Source organism: Filicampus tigris, chromosome 3 (assembly GCF_054856515.1).
Source record: "Filicampus tigris isolate MCC_2025a chromosome 3, RoL_Ftig_1.0, whole genome shotgun sequence".
Lineage (NCBI taxonomy): Eukaryota > Metazoa > Chordata > Actinopteri > Syngnathiformes > Syngnathidae > Filicampus > Filicampus tigris.
Genome location: NC_141219.1, coordinates 6,084,416 through 6,104,071, shown reverse-complemented (window position 1 = coordinate 6,104,071; position 19,656 = coordinate 6,084,416). Strand labels below are relative to the sequence as shown.

At 42.0% G+C, this 19,656-nt stretch overlaps 1 long non-coding RNA gene across 8 annotated transcripts in view; it reads right to left on the bottom strand.

The window, feature by feature from the left end:
- The window catches only part of LOC147149682 (uncharacterized), a 268,040-nt gene that overhangs the window by 212,210 nt on the left and 36,174 nt on the right, over positions 1 to 19,656 (bottom strand). The gene's annotated exons all lie outside the window — the stretch shown is intronic.

Genomic DNA, 19,656 nt, shown 5'->3' with positions numbered 1-19,656 from the left:
TAATTATAAGCATCACCTTGTACAACAGAAATACACAGAACAACGCTAAATGATTTGTAGAATGAAAACAGACAAAAACAAAGAGGGGTGGAGTGGTGGTCGAGCCACTGCATGCACTATCACACTTATGCGCGGCCAATGTAAGGTTTTATTTGCCTGCACAGCAAACAAGCAGGCAGATCTTTTTCTCCTCTTTTCTAAAGTGAGCATCTTGTGAATGATGTGGTTGTCACTCACAACCAAAACCAACACTGGCATACTAATTAAAGTGATTTTGTTTAGGTGAAGCCGCTTCACGTTAGCATGTGTTTAGCCACACACGCCTGTTCTCTGTGTCATGTAAACACCCCGTTTTACTGGTCACGAGATGATTACGATGACGCTTTGTAAAATAGCGATGACTGTGGTAGACGCCCCCTAATTTGCGGCCAAGTCACTCAAATTGTTTAAATATGTGCGGTGGCAAAGTTGTGCTTTTTTGGCTCCAGCTCTTACTCTCCTCTAATGCATGCTATGTGGCAGTTCAAATGTGCTCTCGTCCCCGAATTCGGTTTCTATTATACTTTGGCTTTCCGGTGGATTATTTCTTCAAACACATTTTGACAGGCAACAGTAACCGCCAGCATAACTGTGTACTCTGCAGGCAGAGTGCCACTGAATTAGCAAATGAACTCAACTTTACTACTGCCATTGTGTTCACTGTCATACTCGTTTTACAGGCAAATTAGTTCCATTAAAAACACAACAGCAGCAGCATGCTGCTTCCATTTAGCAGTTGATGCACATACTAAATAAGTTGAATTGATTCCAGTTGTGGAAGAAAATCAAGCCGAGTGAGTTTGGGGAGTTAGTCCGTGAAATGAGTCTTCTCACTGACGTCGTTGTTATTAAAAGGAATCTGATGAGTGGCTAATCTGCAATTCTTGCTCTCGCGCCGTGTTCTGGGAGCAACACCTGCTAAAAGTGCCTTGCGCATCTTGATCTTATCGCGCATACACCAGGAGACATTTTAATTCAGTTTTAATATGCCAGGCCGCTCCCTGTACAGCTTAAAACGTGTGCAGATCAAAGACAAAGTGCTATCAATAGATCTTGCCCAGAGATTTCAACAAGTTATTTTAATGTTGTTAACACCTCGCTTTCATTGTGGAGAGTGCCTTCTTGACTTCTGTTCAGGTAAATGCATGTGCATTTACAGTTCAAAATTGTTCTGTAAATGCAGTAAATATACAATTTTTCAACATGGATAGGTGCGGCTTATATAAAGGTGCGGTTTATACGTCGATTTTTTTTTTGTTCGTTTGTTTTTAAATAGAGTGGGTGCGGTTTATAGTCCAGAAAATACGGTAAATTGTGAAGACATATACTGTATCATAAACTGGCCAGAGGTGCAATTGCATTATGATGGCTCATTTTGCATCTGAGCACACTGTGCTTGTTTTTGAACGTGTCATTCTGTTTATTTCTGTTGTCCAAAGAGCAGTTACAATGAATAACTACAAAGCGGAGCAATCAGATTTTTTTAATGGTTGATTACACAGCATTTTTTTTACTTGGTATATTTTTAGAAATTCTATTTATTTGTGTTGTGCAAGGTAGCATGAATAATTGGTGAGAGGAGTGATTGCTGTAATTAAATAACAGTAAATTGTGCCAACAAGCATGCAGTGCCAATTTTTTTAACCCTCTGGATTATTTTGAGTCATTCTGTTGATTTTAATTAGGTGTGGTGACAGTTATCATGTATGATTTGAGAGAGGAATGATCGAATTAAATAATTAATAGTCAATTACGCGACCAGTACTTTTTTGACTAGGGATCATTTCTAATGTCTGTTTATTTATATTGTGCAAGGTAACGGTTGTCATGAATAACTGGCAAGTTTACATGTGAATGTTTTTTTATGGGTCACAATTCTTGTGTGCGTCACTGGAGGAACGGAACATGCAATGCCTCTGCCCAATTCCTGCTCATGTATTTGCACAGGAAATATGCAGAGAAAATCAATGTAAAGCACAGCGCATAGAAATAAAACAGAAAATAATTTAATGTAATCATAAATTATTTTTTCTTTTTTTTATTCTTAACAAGCAAGGGAAGGGACAGCAGGCGGAGGCACTGCCTGACTTGCCTATCCTGACTGCATGTCACTGGTATACTGTATGTGTGTTGCCCCCCAAAAAAAATAAAAATAAAAAAATAAAAAATTCTGAAAATAAAGCTTTTTACAGCTGGCACATTTACTGTATACCCCCAACATATTAATCCACAAAAAATAAAAAGAAGAATAGAAAAGGACCTCAGAAGACTCCAACAGTGCAATTGTGTTAGCTGCACAACCTAATCAAGTCTGCCTCTGTCATACGACGATCCCCATGGAAATATAGAGATTCATCATCTTTTATGCTCCACGCTCTACTATCCCCGAGTACGAGGAAATAATTTCAATTTCTCCCCTTGATGAGCTTCGACTGCCGGGCAATTATGTGCACACAATAGACGGCACCTGGGTGAACAATTTGGCGGCTGCCGGCCGCAAAATGATGCAGATGGACGACGGTGGACGACTTCAAAAAAGTCATAACCTAAAGCCAGTTTCATTGAACGTGAAATTTGGTAGACATATCTATCATGAATGAACCGACAAAAAAGTCTCAGGAACTATACCTGAAAACACACAGGAGTTCGCCGATTAGTGGACATGTCTATCCAACAGGACACACGAAACTATCTTAGGGATAGGGATGTTCCGATCAGGTTTTATGACACCGATACCCATCATGCATGAGTGAGATCGGCCGATACCGATTCCGATCACATGGAATATCTGTGTATTTTTCCATTTATTTATGGTGACTGCAATATTATCTGAAAAAAAACAAAAAAAAACAGCCGTATTATTGCTGTAATTTTGACAAAAATCTCTTTTTTTTTTCAAAAGCATGAAGAAATACAAAATCGTTGCTGGCACAATACGACAATTACTCAGTCACAAAGATTTACCAGCTTTTAGTAACACAGTTTTTAACAGATCAAAATAATCAGTAGTCTCAAAAGACTTAATTATGCAAAAAGTCAAATAAATAACATGCCACCTAAACATTTGCATGGTTCACAAATCAGAATATAGTCAAAGTAGAAAAAATAGTCACATGCAGGCTTCACTTGAATAAACCATTCAATGAGTTCCTAAATTGAAACGACTCAGGAACTTTGTTGTTTTGTGCACAGACAAACTGTCTTGTGCATTTGTCAACGAGAAAAAAGTCACTGTTAATCTTTTTGTGAATTATAAAATGATATAGTGGGTCTGTTGGCCACAAGTGACCTACAATGCGTCTCCCTGCATGTGGCAATAATGCCACTTATACTGCGCTGTGTCCGCCTTGACTTGATTCAATGCAGTGAGCCTCGTAAACTCACCATAGTTTAGCAATTGCTTGTATATATTCCGATCGCGTAGTTTTTCACGAAAATCGGCCGATCGCGATCGGTGCCCGATCGATCGGAGCATCCCTACTTAGGGACGACTCATGCATTTCATTTTGCGTTTGTGCTTTACTGTTTCTTCGTACATCAGCAACTGTCATACTTTGTATTAATTATTATTGTACTACTGATACTTAATTTTACTCATAACACTAGTTACTAAGTTCCATGTCATTGTATGAATTGGCTAAAGGAAAAACATATCAAGTGCATCATACTTTACATACTGCTAATTGGAGAGAACCGAATAGAGCATCATATAGAAAACACACACTTTGACAGTTCACGGACTGGAGATGTGATTGTGTAACACATTTTTTTTGGGGTTTTTTTTTTTATATCATTATCGAGCGATCCGGCCCGTCTCCGGTTGGGTGTCAAAAGAGCATATGATTATTCTGTTGTGTGACAAAGCCGTTCGCCAAAGGGGGACAGTAATTACATTGTTGTCTGCTTTCCAGTCGACTCCCAGCATGGGAATTATTGGTAATCATCCATGTAATGCTCTGCCACTCAGCTTTTGACAGCTGAGTGGAGCGCATGGCGGAGAACCCGCAAGCGACGGCGCGACTCCATCTGCTCCTCGTGCCGTTTGCCGTGTTTGATGTCCCCCCGCAGCGGCCAGGAGGACATGAGGACGAGCATTTCTACCAGTCCGGCAGCAAAGATGTAATTCGACAACTGGCGACGGACAAGACACTCACTAAACCTCGAAGGAGGTGAAAAAAATAAATAAATCAACATTGATACACGCTTGGAAGAGGTTACGCCTACCTACCTACTGACCCATCTTTCTAACTACTGATCTACCGACCTAACCTCTAACCCTAATCCCCCTTTTATCTAAAAACCAAACAACCTTCCACCACTCCTAGCCTCTCAAATTTCCTCACCGTTCCACCTACTTTCCTACCTGCCTGTCTACCTACCTACCAAGTGTAATAAGGCTGCATGCTTTCATTCGAACAAACAGTGCAAGCCAATGATTAATAAGTGTTCAAAAAAAGTGAGGGGGGGGGGGGGGGGGCGTGCATGGGCGTAGGCACAGCGTACAGTACCATCCCAGGCTGTCAAACACTGCTGGGCTTCAGTGATTTGGTTTGAGTAGATTTGGCACTGGACCGCAGGGGAGCTGACATCCAATTCTCTTTTTCTGAAGACATTTGAGGTGAGGGGGAAGAAAATGGGCCGTCAACAGGTGCTAAACTTGTCAAAAAAAAAAAAGCAAGTTTGGCTTGGTAAACAACCTGACAGGATCATACAGTTTTTATTCTGGTGTAAAGTTGGGGGCTTCTATGAAGTTTTGTATTTGTATCACCTACTTACATCCCTTTTCCACCTACCAGCCGTTCAGATTGCTACCCGCCTTTCTACCTTACGATCCACCTACTAATTTACACAACAATCCCACCCTCTATAGTTACCTACTATGGCCCAACCAATTCATTGGTCGACCAATTTAATCGGCCAATATTAGCTCTTTTATAATCAGGATTTTTTTTTTTTTTCCCCTGAATTGTGCTGATTATTTTTTTGGAAGACATTAACATTAAAACATAAGAAAAGACAATGACATTCACCCCACCCGCCGCCAAAAAATTGTGGGGTTGTTAAGTTAAATGAACACTGTCAGGATTTGTGAACTCAACTTTCAATGTAGGGTTTCAAAGTAGGGTCACACTTTATAGCCGTTGTCTTGCCTGTCATTGAACTGCAAGTGTAATAACAATGTGTAGTTGCTCCAGTGCTTCCTTCCACCTTCGGTGGGTGCTCCAGCAGAAAGAACATTAGGTGCGTTTGATTCGCTTTTAGTGGCAGCTCATCAGAGCTCACACATCACCATACCTAACTACTACTTACCAGACCGGCGTAAAGGCTGATGTGACCTCAGGAAGGATCGGATTTGGGCATCTGGAGGCACGTACACTCGTTAGGTGGCCCCTCGCTACCCCCTTTCAAATGAGGGGCCTTAGTGATTTATAGATGTTTTCTTTAAAAAGTCATCTGCATTAATCTCACGGCTCATTAAGCATTTAATTAAAATTAAATTCTAAGGACTGAGGACCTCACAAGATGGAGAGTGTTTCCTCCTGGCGGGAGGCTGTCGATTCGGCGTCGTTTTCTTCCAGAAGCACCATAGTTTGAAACACTAGACCTAGTCAGAAATATCAATTTGAAATCCTAACCTAGGCTTGAAATCTTAACTTCAAACTCTAACCCTGGCTTGCTTCCATAATTTGAAACTCTAGCTCCTATTTGAAACACTCATTTGAAACCCTAACCTTGCATTGAAACCTTTATTTTGAACCTAAAGCCTTTATTGAAACCATAACCTAGGCTGTAAACTCTAATTCTTGTTTGAAATACTCATGTGTAGCTTTAACATTAGCTTGAAACCTTGAACCTTATTTGAAACACTAATTTGAAACCCTTACGGTGAGCTAGCCACCAGCTAGCTTTATAAGCAGTTAACTTTCCCTGAAGCGTCTCTGTTGTGTGGACCCAGTACGCACGTCACAATGGCGCAATGCAAGGCCGAATTGGACAGTTCCGCTGGCCCATGAGCCAGTAAATGAACTAGCGGCTAGCTACTAGCTTCTACTGGCAAGCTAGCACGGGGGTTCACACAGTAGCCAAAGTAACACAAAACAAATAACACTTCAGGGAAGATATATACTTTTTTAGCATAGCTTCCTAGGGTTGGGCGATATGACGATATCGGATCGTTAAGCGGTTTAACGTGTTCACGATCTCATAAAGCCGAAAGATCGTTTGATCGTCTACATGGCACTTTCCAAACAGTTTAACTCTATGGCGGTGTAAAGCCGCTGACGCGTATACCCGACCAACCAATCACAGCACGCACAGTGCACGGAACGTGACACACCCCGCCTCCCTGTTTGTTTGTATAGCGGGGAGCTACAGCGGAAAGTCACCATGAAGCAGAGTTGGTCCCGAAAGGAAACTCCACATCCACAGTGTTGATTTGCTTTGGCTTTTCCTCTGAGGAGAAAGCCCACATCAGTTATTTGCAAAGATTGCAGGGACTCGGTTCGGACGTCAGCGCCGACAGCCAAAGCAAACGGAGATCAGACCATTGGTAGCCGGAGGCAGCCGCTAGCTCCAAGCTAACGCAACCCACGGTAACGGTGATTTAACAAGAGCACTCTATATGAAAAAACAAGCAAGCAGTGTAAAGAAGTAACTGAGGCAGTGACTTAATACCTTGCTGAAGACATGATTCCCATTAAAAGACTCTTCAAAGTACTAGACCTGCGTTACGAGCTGTGTTTTTATGTTTACACTACGTTACCTTTTATGTTTACATTCAATGCACATTTTGATAAAAAATGTCACTATTCAAATTAAAACCTGTTCAGAAAGCTTAGCTGACTTAAATTGTCTTTTTTTTTTTCTTTTAGAGTTGTATACACATTTGAAATGTTTTATATGTTTAACATGAGGAAAATGGTCAGAAATGTGTTAAAATTAGTCTTAAAAAAACAATGTAAAAACGAATCATGATAAAATCGTGATCGCGATTGTATTTTTAAAAAATCGTGATATATTTTTGCCAGATCGCCCACCCTTACTTCCTAGCCAATTACATGCTGTTGTGGTAGAAGTTAGCTAAGTTAATATCATGAAGTAACTTGCAATTATGGCAGAATGACAGCGATGAAACAACGACGCTCAGTATTCACACAGTGGAGGAGGGTAGACTCATGACAGGAGCCGCGTTTTAGCCACGCCCAAAATATCAGGACAATTGAGAGGGTCAAATAGGGTTTCAACACTATATCGCAACAGTTCTGTTCTAAATAGTCTTTGCATATGTTTTCAGGACTTATCTGTAAACATATTTAGAAACAAATCACGAAACCGGCTCTACAGGGCCTTTAAGAGTCCTTCCGCCCAAAGACATTGCGCAGTGACCAGCAGTGAAAGTGCTTGAAGGGAGCTGCGTGATACGACGCAATTAAGAGGCACTTCATCACGGCGTGGCACGGGAACGCGTGTACGCATCTAAATGGCTTTCTAAATGCGTCTGTTACCCAATAGGTGCTTTCCACATACAAAATCAACTTAGCGGGACTGTGAAAAAGATTGATCGTAATTCAACTCCACTTACTTTCCTCTGCTGGTTTGTACGCCATTTAAAATAGCAATGCGGTAATGGGCTACACACACACACGCACGCCCACACACACACACACAGGCACGTATGCACTTTACAGGACAAGGTGCGGTCTAAAAGTGCTGGGAATTGAAAGTGGGTCAAAGGGATTAATTCATGTCAAGAAATACTCATTTATACAGGGAGTGTTGCAGTTTGCCTATGTAAGATGAGCACTGATGAGCACCACCTTATCTTTAAAGTGGAAATCAACCCAAACATATTCTTTTCAAGACTATGTCCCAGCAGGCCCACTAGTTGACACACGGCATTCTGATTAATATTGCGTTTGTGGAATATGACTTAAGCAGCTAAATCCACCCCTCTTTAGCCATCTCAGGGGGCGGCCATTTTGTCACTTTTGTCGACTGAAAATGACATCACAACTACGCAGGGCTCAGGTAACGACCAATCACGGCTCAGCTTCAGAATACAGGTGGCTAAAAACGGGTGGATTAACTGTTATTCCACAAACGCAATATTTATCAGAATGCCTTTTTTCAACTAGTAGTCTTGCATAGAATAAATTCTTGAAAAAAATATGTTTGGGTTGACTTCCTCTTCAAACACTAAAAATAAACAATATTTGTCTTGTTTTAAAAACTCAAAACACTAACCCTGGCTTTAAAACCAAATTTGAACCCTACTTTTGAAATTCAAGCCCTGGATTGAACATTAATTAGAAACCTCTACCTTTGTTTAAAATGTAACCCATGTTTGAGATTTGGCTTGAAACCTCATTTTAAAACTAACACTGACTAGAAAACACAGTTTCAAATCATAATTGTAAACTCGGACTCTAGTTTGACGCCCTAATTTGAAATCCTAACAATAGCAAAGTCACTTTGCAGGACGAGATATGTGAAACTGAAAGATGGTGGAAAGGATGAACTCATGTCTCCGAGAATGTCCTGTTTAGAAAAGCGATGCATTGTGGTCATCTGATCACCGTTGCCACACATCCGCTTGTTTGTGTCCGCGACGTTGCACAGCAAGCTGCTCAAGTCTTATCGCTGCTTACCACTTGAGATATGGTCTGTGAGGCCAGCAGCCATATTTATAAGACTCGCTCATTCAAACGGCGTAAAAGTCAAACGGTGAGTGGCACGCGGCAGGAACGTTGACGCATACGTACAAGAAAAGATGACATTTTCAGCATTTTACATACCTCCTGCTTGTTTTGTTCGAAAGCTGTCATACAAGCTGATAGTACAACACGGGGACACTGATGTATCTGGTTCTGGAAAAAGGAAAGAGCTTGTCGTCTATTTTAACCTGGGTCACGGTGGAGGGTGTTTACAACGTAATTGGGATTTATGGTTGTCACCTGTTTTGTTGCTCTTAGTGCTATTAGTCTTATTTCACCTTGCTCAATTTTTTTTTTGGGGGGGGGGGGATTTACAATGGCCTGATTCAACTTGTGCAACACTTGGGAGTTTTAGAGTAAGCATATTTTAATGGGCACAGTTTGAGTTCAATTTAGAATAATCTTATTTTACACTGCACAACTTCCACAACTTTTTACCGTGTTCTTGTTTAACGTGTAAGATTTATGTAGGGTCTGACATTAATGGTGGCCCCGATGGCCCCGGGCTAGTATGGCGCTGTCTCTGGCCACCATGTAACCAACAGACAGTAAAAAAAATCATAAATATGATTAAATCAACACATTCTTACTTTTTTTTTTTTTTGTACATGCAATACAGGCAACTTCACAAAGGCATATCTTCAAAACCTATTAATAAAACAATTTAAAAATGATAAATAGAACAAAATGTGTCATGTCAAGAATATATGGAGCCAGTACCATTTCTGACAGGGCCCCCACAACGCGAGAGAGAGAGAGAGAGAGAGAGAGAAAATGAGAAAGAGAGAGAGAGGGGGGGGCTAAAAACTGGTTGGATTTTGTTGCTTTACTCATAATCCAGAAACACAATATTCACCAGAATGGTGTGTTTCAACTAGTGGTCCTGCATAGAACATATTTCTAAAAAATGCGTTTGGGTTGACTTCCGCTTTAAGGAGCTGGACTCCGTGAATGCAAACATGACCCGCTGAACAAACCTCACCTTGACAGGTTCGGACTTTTCTTGCTACGGGGCAAAAGTGGCACATGGCGCTACATCAATATCCCAAGTAGCCACCAGAGCCCCGGAGAGGTAGTGGTGGTGGGTGGGTGAGGGGCTACTTTGAAAGTAGCAGCTGGCGAAATGATATGAAGCTTCCCACATTGTGCCGAGGGGCTTTAGATTCATTTAAATGATAGAGATTACTTTAAAGCGCTACACACATTAATTGATGTTGAGAAGAGCCGCCAGAGATGGAAGCTGGAGGATATCTGCGAGCGGAGATGAGAACACCAATGGCTTTGTCTGCTCTCTTTGTTTTACTGTGACTAACAGTCGTAGATCGTGTCCACACACACACGCGCGCGCGCGCTCGCGCGCCACGGGAAAAGAAATCTCAAGGACATTTTGCCGCACTTCTTAACATCCATCAAGATAAACACTGATCCTCAAATGTTCCGCTAGCAGGTTTTGTGAACCCTTCATCTCTCGACTGTCGGAGGAATTTTACTCATTGCTGCGCTTTGGGCAAAGCGACCGTGTTAGCATTGTAGTCAACCAGCCTCACTCTGTCTGGCCCCTCATTAAAATTCTTCGCGGGCCCGAGAGGTGCTGCTACTTCCCCGAGGAGGCTGCTGGCTGGCGCTCAGAAGCCCTTTGAGCTGCCAAATCAGCGGAGGCCGCCGGTGGCCCGACAGCCCGTTCCCCCGCACGGGCGCTAGCCCATTGATTTAGTGCCGTGGGCTAGAAAGCTCTCCGAGGAGTGCTCGCCATCCTGGCTGGATTCTTATTTATTCCCGAGGTCCGTTTGGCCAGCCAGCTATCTTGGCCCTCCTTGAAATGCATCACGGCGAGACAAAACAAAATGAAGGCTATCAAAAGCAGTGACGCAATCTTCGTGAGCGATGGCTGAACGAGATCGCCTCCACCAAAGCACATGTATACCATGTTCAGTTGTTGAAAACGAGAGCACACGTGTTCGTGTTGGTGCCTTTCTTCTTCGCAGAGGGTGCAACTTCTCTTTTTAAGCACTGCAGCTTTTAGGAGATTTTCACTAGACTTATTTTAACCTTCGCACATTTGGGGGATTTATGGCAATTATAGTTTAAGATACGAGACGTTTACAATATTCCGGGGGTCTTACTTTGCACAATTTTGTGAGGTGAGTATTACGGCAATCACTCTGCAACCTGTAAAACTTTGGGCGGGATTACCGTAGTCTCGTTTCATTACCAACTGTAACTCCTCCAAATGCAAATACTGGCAGCCTTCTTTCCGCTGTACTATTTTCCAGCCCGAGCACCTCGTGTCTCGGCCGGGGGGACGACACGGTTGAGTGGCAGCATTTTGTTTTTTGCATTTGTCTCCAAACAGACGCGTAGCTGTCATTCAAGGTCCCGCTGAAGATTTCCATCAAATGTAATCGCTTCAAAGCCTATTCCCATGGATGCCTGCTTACAAATATGGCTGTTTCAGGTGTCTGTCAAAGAGAGGTGGCAGAGGGCCGTGCGGAAAAAGAGAAAAGGTTCAAATATATGAATTTAAATTAAGAGTACTTGGGCCATTACGATTCACGGCAGGCACACCTGAGGCAACATAATGCTTTGGTGTTATTGTGTTTGTAGCAAGAGTGCTCCGTTATTGAAGATTTTTTTGGGTTACAACTGACTGAACTGACCAGCCACGGTGGATATTGAATAAGGGAAATGAAAGTCAACTCCGTCTTAAAGTATCATCATGTTTACTTTTCTCAGCAGTGAAAGTGGAAACAGGTGAAAGGAATTGGTTTGAGAACCTGTTGCCGTTCTTTTAAGCCACGTCAACTCATTAAAACAGGACAATCAGGCTTTCGGTTCTCTTCCTTGGTGAGTCGCGTGTTTAGAGCCTTTACGCTAACGTCTCTGTACTAGTTGGCTACATGCTGGAATTACTAATGTCAGCTATTATGAGCACATTTTTTTCCAGGGTCCATACCTGGATTTAAATGAAGAAATTTCAATGAGCTCATATGAAAGCACTGTTCCACAGTTCTGATTACACTTTAGCGCCCCTAACAGTAGCTGTGTATCCTCTCAAACTGTTCCCAAATTAATAGGAAAAGGCTTATACGTTTAATGCTGCATTTAAAGGAAAACATTTATTCTTATTCATTAAAAGGAAGTCAACCAAAAAAAGATGTTAGTAATATATTTTATGCAGCCCCGCTAGTCTAAACACGGCATTGTGATTGATATTGAGTTTGTGGAACATGAGTTAAGTAGTAACGTCCACCCCTTTTTGTCCATCTGAGGGGGCGGCCGTTTTGTCACTTGCTGTCAACTGAAAATGACATCACAGTTGCTCAGGGTTCAGGTATAACGAGCCGTGATTGGTTGTTACCTGAGCCCTGAGTAACTGTGATGCCATTTTCCGTCGACAGCAAGTAACAAAATGATATGGCTAAAAACGGCTGGATTTTGCTGATCGAGTCATATTTCACAAATGCCATATTAATCAGAATGCCATGTATAGACTACTGGAGGCGCATAGAGGATATCGTAAAGAAAAATATTTCGGTTGGGTTCCACCTTAATTTAATAAGTCATTATTAAATTACATTATTAAATAAAAATACACAAAGCATAAAGAATCGCAGAAAACTCAAGATAATGTTGTTCATACAACTATTGTTGAACCAATTCCCTGTCACTCAACCTCTACTGGTTTTTTTTTTCTTTTTTCTCTCAATTTACCCTTTGTCACTTTCCTCTATCTCTCCATTTCAAACCAACTGGCCGAGACAGATGGTCGCCCCACATGGCTTCGGATCTGTTTGAGGTTACCTCCTTAGAGGGAATTTTTTCTCCGTCGCCAAGCACTTATGTGGGGTTCAATTGGTTTTGTCATACGCTTACAGTATTTACAATGGAGTGCAAGTCCTGTGTGGTTCTTGACCTGCTCAATGTGTCAAGTGACTTTTTATAACTTTTGTGAATAGGCGCTTTATAAATTAAATTGATTTGACGTGAAAAGTGTGTCAGACAGTAGACTGGCCATGGCTGAGAACTGTGAATCTTAACTGGGCCTAGTTGTCAAGTCATGGGCAGAGAAACTTGGTGTGGCAGCCTCATTATGCAAATAAAATTCTGAGAAAGGCAGTGAACAAAAGATTAAATTTTTTCCCCACACTTCATGCTTGGACCGGCACTCCATAGACCCAACTATTTTTAACAAAGCTATTAAAATGTTTTATTTAATTTTCTTCCCTTTACTAATACAAAACACAGCCTCCAATTGATGCAGAATCGGGCACGTTTGGGAATTAACTTAATTTGCTGTTATTGTATAAGGATGCATCGAAAGGCCAACTATGTATTTGATTTCAAAATATTATTAAAGTACTACTAGTATTATATAAAATTAGTTTTTCTATGTATTCTATGCAATAGATACTAAAATACTGCTGTCTGTGAAGATATTATCCTTAGCTTTTTCTTATTTGGGAGGCTTGCAAATCAATTAAATGTGACCCCGGCACTCAGTGTTTGTAATATTTGGAATCAATCAGCCGGTGGCTTAGTATGGATTTACAATAGTGCACCCGTCAGTCCTCTTAAGAGCAACGGTGGGCTTTCAATCACAGCCTGTCATCACCTCGGGCTGAAAAAAAAAAAAAAAACACCGGCTCAGGAGATGTTGCCATTTAAAAACCATCACGTTCCAAAGTGCAGCAGATAAAGAAAATTGTTCTAAGGTCAAGGCCGGCATATAAAAAGCTTGTCGGCAAAAAGGGTGAGATGTAAAATGGCTGATAACTGGCTAAAATTACGCCGGGGCGAGCAGGTGTGTATGAAAACAGTGGAGAATAGATAGCCCCGTCACCTCATAACTTTTCAAGTTCATGTCGTACTATAATTCCGGGCTGTGATTACCCGCAGTTGACTGTGTGAGTATCATGTCCATCTTTATCTTATGCTCAATGGCGAAATATGACTGGAATTACCAACTGATCTTGAAATGTTCATCTTGCATTTCTTTGCTGGGGGTGAGGCATGATTAGAGATGAAACGGTACTAAAATACAACATGGCGCGACCACTGATATGAATAGGAGAAGGGACGGAGAATTCAGCAATGGTGCAAGAAATGAAAATCATCGTAATACTTTCCGTAGTTTGATCGTTGTCCTGGAATACGTGTGGTTTTTGTGATTTGGTCCAGTGATGGTAGTTGTTTGTGATTGGCGCTTTCAAACTACAAGTCCCCCATCGGCATGTAAAAAAAAAAAACGTTTTTAAAAAAAGTTAGTTTGCTGACTTAATATTTTTTGCGTTCAAAATTAAATATATGATTTGTATCTGTCATTTTCTCTTGTTTACATCTCATGATGATTGCCGTATGAAATGTTCATATAGTTTCATCTTTGACATGGGGCCATAAATTGCCTGGAAGCACAAAGCCTTCTTTTAGCTCCGACCGATGTAAGCCATCTCAAATGCATTGCCCGAACCTTTCCATGCATTTGTAAAGAGCCGTGGCTCACGGGGGACCAGCGTAATAAACAAGTCATTCCAAGCTCACGGCCACTCCTCCATTTCTGGAAGACGGCTGGGCAGCTGCATCCTAGAGATGCTTGGCGCTCTCGGTCCAAAAAATGTCACATTGATGTGTCGCACCCCATCTCATTGTCATCGCCATGTGGCCCCGACTGGTAAAAGAGTAGCCCCGGAACCTTTCTCGTCAGCTTGGCCCATCCCACTAGGCCATGGCTGATACTCCATTAGCATTTTTTGGTATGGAGTGGAAATAGAGTCAAAGCAATTGCCATTGATTTTTGTAACATTTTATCCATGCATCTATCCATTTGCTCTTTAGGGCCATGGGTCAGCTGGAGCCTCCCAGCTAACTGGTCACCAGCCAACAGCAGGGCACACAAAGACAAACAATCACTCATACTCACCAATGGACAACTGCATGTTTTGGGGGTGGGCGAGCAAGCTGGATTACTCAGAAAAACATGTTTTTTTTCAAAATTAAATTGTGTTTAAGCCATTTACTTTGAACAGTAAAAATCACACAATGTGATTGAAATAATATCAAAGTCTTATGCAATCAAAATTCTAGGTATATTGAGGGTTTTCATTTATTATATAGGTGTTTATAAACATTATTAAAAAAAAGTAAGGGCAAGTCAATTGGTTGTAGATTTTTCTATCTGGGTTGTGGCTTGGTTGCCATGCCAAGAACCAAGGCTCAGTATAACTCCAAATGGGGCAAAAATGGTGCCATTTGATCTATGTTTGTTCATCATCATCATTCATAACCAGGAGTCATGTCAAAACTTCAAAAAGAATCCAACCATTCAATTTTGTGTAATAATAAATCAAAGTCCAAATGTTAAAAAAATAAATATGTCAGCAATTGAACACTTATTTACATTTACCTAGAGGTTAAATTCTAGTTTTGTTATATGAGACGGAATCTGTTTATAAGTTGTTTGCTAGCCAGCATGTAGCACCTAACGTGCACACTAGCTGGCATATACGTATATCTGTGTTCAGCTTCTTTCATGTAACAGTGCTCACTGTTCCCTTTCTTGGTTAGCTAGTGTCCCGCAAATGGACTAATACTGGTCTGCGGCACGGCGGATTAGCTTCAAGTTAAGGTGATGACCTCCGAATTGGAGGCGATGCTATGCACAGCTAATGCCAATTATCCCCCAGCCTTGTTGACTCCCTTGTTGGCAGCCACTCCAGTACCATTCCCAACTTGATTGAACCGCTCGGAAGATCGGTCTACAACTGCGTGACCTGGCTGTGCAGGCTGGGGTTCACTTTAATCCCCCACCCGACCCTTACTTTTCTCTCAAATTAGCAATCGAAAGCTGAAGATTTCAATCTAATTACCTCAAAGTGATGCTTTAGTGGGATTGTCTTCAGTCTGTCATGGTAAAGAGGGCTCTTGATTCACCCGGCCATAAACGTTCCTACCCTCACACATATGGTCATGTGCTGTAACCGGAAGAACATGATCACAAAAACAAGTGATCAAAATTGAGTGTCTTTGGCAGCGTGTCGACTCTCCGGTCTCTCAATAAGAGAGAGCATGAAGCGCAGTCATCCTAGTGGGGCTCAGAGTAGGGCCACTGCACCCCGCATCGAGAAGCGCAAGATGAGGTGGATCGAACATCTGGTTAGGACGCCTCCTCAAGGCCTTCCTGAGAAGGTGTTAGGGGCACATCTCGCCAGGAGGAAGTAAATAGGTATGTAGGTACAGTAGGGAGGTACGTAGATAAATATGGTATGTAGGTACTGTGTGTAGACAGGTTGGTAAGCAGTGCAGGTGCTCTACGTAGATACCATAGATAGGTACGAGTACATGTTCTAACTCTGTATATAATCTAAATTGCCATTATTGTTTTCCTCTTTGCCCAATGACAGTTTTCAACAGTACTGTACAGTACCTACATGGCTCTACTTGCTACCGAAGCTTTAAAAGTACGAGGTACTACTTATAGTCCAGTTCTAGTACTGTCTAAGAGTTTTACTGTATACACCACAGTCTCCTCTTTGCTGCAGCGCTCCAGGCCCTCAGTCTCCCGTGGAATTTGAAGTATCTTCATACCGTAGAGACACTTGCTAATTAGTACATAGAGGATACGTTGAAGTTTTTCGATGAGCGTAATCAGTACGCACTGCGTGAACCTTAAGAGGATGTGCAAATCGAGCTCGTCTGACAGAGTAATTGTGCAGCGGAAAGTATTGTAACCTAATTAACACCGGACTGTGGCCTTTTGCCGCATCCCCCCGTCCAGCTTTGATATGTTCCATGATGCGTTCTGACACCATCGTTAGGGGAGTCGCTTTCGTGCGCATGGTGGTATGAGCAGCGTAATTGCACTTTAGGGTTCAGACTTATTGCATTATGTAAATGACTTTCGGAGTCGTGCCGCGGATAACTTAATGATGTCCCTAACCGGTTGTACTTAGCGTGATAGAGGGGAGTTTTTAAGGTTTAAGCGTTGGATAATATTGCCTTTGCTGCAAGGATTTGCAGCTGGGAAGAGCTGTTAGTTTGGATATTTTGTCTTACTTTTAATTGGAGACATTTTGTTTTGAAGACTGCAGGGCTATGACGGAAGATAATGTAGTGAACTCTCTCCGATTCACCACTCACAAGTTTGACCTATTCTATTTGCTCAAAAACGAACCTGCTGTATTTGCGCCAGGCGTGTATGTTTGTGTTCTGCAATGCCCTAAGATGCCGCCCTGCTCCTTCCGAGGCATCATGTTAGCTGAGGTATAGCTTGTGTTAACCACTGGCTGATAGCCGGCCGGCTTGACAGCAAACAGCAGCGCGCTGGAAGATTCGAGTAGAGGTCTGACAGGCAGGAAAAGTTCCTTAGAGAAAGCAGGGTGGTGAGCTTCTGAAGATGAGAGACTTTAGAGACATTTTTAAAGGAGCATATTGTGGGAAAATGTAGTTTTGAATGTCTTGTATAAACATGGTGTAGCATCTGGAGTGCCTGCCCACCACAGTGTGAAATTACAAAACATAATATTTTGTTTGGTGCCTCTTTTAAAAATGTTGCCTTTTAGCGAGCGTCCACCGCCTACGACCAAGTTTCTCCGCCAATGACTTGGCAGCTAGGCTTTTTCGACTTTTTAAGGTAGAGCCGACTGCACTTTCTGGAAATATAGGGAACGCTACATACCAAGACCTCTCGCCAATAAGACAAATTTGTGAATAAGTTGCCCAGGGGCTATTATAAAATAATATAAAATAATAAGATGATTATTTTTAGGATTGCCTATATTAATCGTTTAAACAATATCCATTGCAATTGAAAACTTACTGCACCTTATGCTGAGCAGCTAGCCAGGTGGTCAAGTCATTTGGGCACAGTGAGGATGTTACAGAAAGAACGCAACAAAGTAAGTGTGTTTTTGAGTGAATTTTAGTTATATACAACAGAATCATTCATGAGTCGTTGAAGATTGACTCTGTATTAGTTTCTTTGATATGTTGTGACCAGTGTTGCCTTCCTCTAATCATTTGTCAGCCTAGGCACAACATTTACAAGGGAGTTTTAGTTTTTGTCTTGGTTTGACCAAAAATAGAGTGTAGTTTCCAGTGGAAATAACTGTTGGCATACGACGGGGTAAAAAATGTGGTATCACTTGTGATTTTTTTGGAGAGATGAGAGTGAATACATGTTTGTAAAACCTCCTTGGACGGGATGAGCGCTCTCCCACTCCGCAGCCTGACAGAGGTCAAGCTTATGAACTTTGGCGTTTGAGACGCACTTAAGAGCACTGCCGTATGCACTCCCTCCCACTCTGTCCCGTGCTATTACCGCCACTGCACAGCAGACCCTCCGCCTACATTTACATCAAGCTCTGTCTGATGAGAGCAGCTGCTCCCAGCCATGGTCAACTTGAGGTTTTTTGTGTGTGTCTGTCGAGGTCCTTATGCCGGCTGGCAGATGTTCATTAGCCGGCGAGCCTTTCATCTCGGTATGGGAAACAATTGCCTGGCACTCTTTTGTGCCCTTTCATGGGCTAATAAGCCATCATATGACCTCAGACTAGGCAGTGATCCAGTCTGCAGCAAACACCTGCAGAAATGTCATCACCAAAACCTGGACAATAGATTGTCTGCAGAGCTGTCAGAGTCTGTAAGTCTATAAGACTTCTGGTTGCTAACCACGACAATAGTAATTAAAGCTGCAAGCAGCGACGAACAGGCCCTTGCGTACCTTTTTTATAATGAATCCTCAAGAAGGTCGGTCTTTAAACTTCACAACGTAATGCCATTGATCTGCAGTCCCTGCTTCCGATTGGGGGCTCATTTGGGGAAATTCCCTTGTCCCGAGTTTGTAAGGTGAAAGCACTAAAAATCTGCCAAAACGGCCAGTTGGAACTATAATGGCATAGCGTGTTCTATTTCAGGCATGGGTCTTGAAGACTTCTTTTGTCTGTCTCCCTATAATAGGCATGTCTATCAAATTTGGAGTCAATCAGTAAAACTGATGTTGGGGGCAAATTTTTAAAACTTTCTACTCCTGAGCGAGTTATTTTTATATATTTTTTTATTTCCAAAGGGCATGTCTGGGACCTATAAAATATTAAAATTATTCAAAATTGTCCAAAATTGGTGAGAACTCTGTCAAGTAAACTTGCTTTCGATTGGGGCTTCTCTGGGCAAATTCCAAATTCCCTGGCTGGAACTTGTGGGAGGCGGAAGGCGGGGGGTGGATTTGGGGGATTTCTCCAAAATACATGCACTTTTAACAGTATGCATGCATATAATTTTTTACAAAAAAATACACTTTGTGTTTGAGTTTTAAGGTAAACCAACGCCAGTGGATCAATTCACAACTTTTCATGACTGCTCCCTCTCGTCGGTGCGGTGTGTCTTAGTGTGCGTGTGAGAGAGAGCGAGAGAGCGAGGCATTGATGTGAATGTGTGTGTGGGTACATGCTATAAGTAATAATGTGGTGCAGTAGATGTGTTACATTTGAGACGGCAGTGGATGACTGCTTGGGGCGAGAAATATTGCGTTGTGCTGCAAGCGTGTAACGGCTCACCTACAGTCGTGACCCCGCTCTCAGCCCAGAGGCAATTACAATGGTTGACAATGTTAACCCCACATCAATCCCCCCCGCCTTCTCCCTTAAAAAGCTTCCTGCTCTAATGACACAATAAGGGTCAAATCCCATGGCTGTATTTAAAACGGATTCTTCTTACCAAAGTGTTCTTCTGAATACGAGTGTACACTTTTGGATGCTGGTTTGGATAGAGAGGAGGTAGACTTGAGCACAACATGAACAATAAACAGCATTGATGCAAGTGGGTTCCTTTCCAGTAGCTCATGTTTTAGTTTGTCAATATCTTTTTTTTTTGTCAGTTTAGCTATTAGTTTCTTCAGCAGAGCTTCAGCTAT